Source organism: Camelina sativa, unplaced genomic scaffold (genome assembly GCF_000633955.1).
Source record: "Camelina sativa cultivar DH55 unplaced genomic scaffold, Cs unpScaffold09172, whole genome shotgun sequence".
Taxonomy (NCBI): domain Eukaryota; kingdom Viridiplantae; phylum Streptophyta; class Magnoliopsida; order Brassicales; family Brassicaceae; genus Camelina; species Camelina sativa.
The window spans coordinates 1-414 of NW_010930233.1; the positions used below are offsets into that span (position 1 = coordinate 1).

The following is a 414-nucleotide window of genomic DNA, read 5'->3' on the forward strand; positions in this document are numbered from 1 at the left end:
CAGCTCCCAAGGTATGGTACAATTGATTACTGTTGAGTTGATAAATTGTTATCAATCTTTTTCATACAGTTAATTTTCTCTACTTTTCTTGGACTGACAGCTGAAAATGGGATGTGGATCTGAAACCTTTCCCAGGAATGGGCGGTGGAATTTTAATAACAAGGTGCTGTTTCTCTCTGCCTTTCTTTGTGTGTTTTTACCTGTTCAGATAGTCTGATTACCTTTGTTGTGCAGCAATTTGTAGAGCCCACCAAAATTGAACGATGGGTTGTTGTCAATTTCTCTGCACGCTGTAATGTACGTCAAGTTGTTGACGATCTGATCAAAATTGGAGGATCAAAAGGCATTGTAAGTAGTAATTTCTCTTCTGTTTTATGTATTCTTGATCATCATCAACATTCAACATTATCGATG

The 414-nt window shown here is 37.2% G+C and overlaps 1 long non-coding RNA gene across 1 annotated transcript; it reads left to right on the plus strand.

Moving 5' to 3' along the window:
- Positions 1-336, plus strand: LOC104775142. The gene is made up of 3 exons (XR_765719.2): positions 1-11; positions 101-163; positions 235-336. It is a non-coding gene; the product is annotated as an uncharacterized LOC104775142 (long non-coding RNA).
- Positions 337-414: the final 78 nt, after the last annotated feature.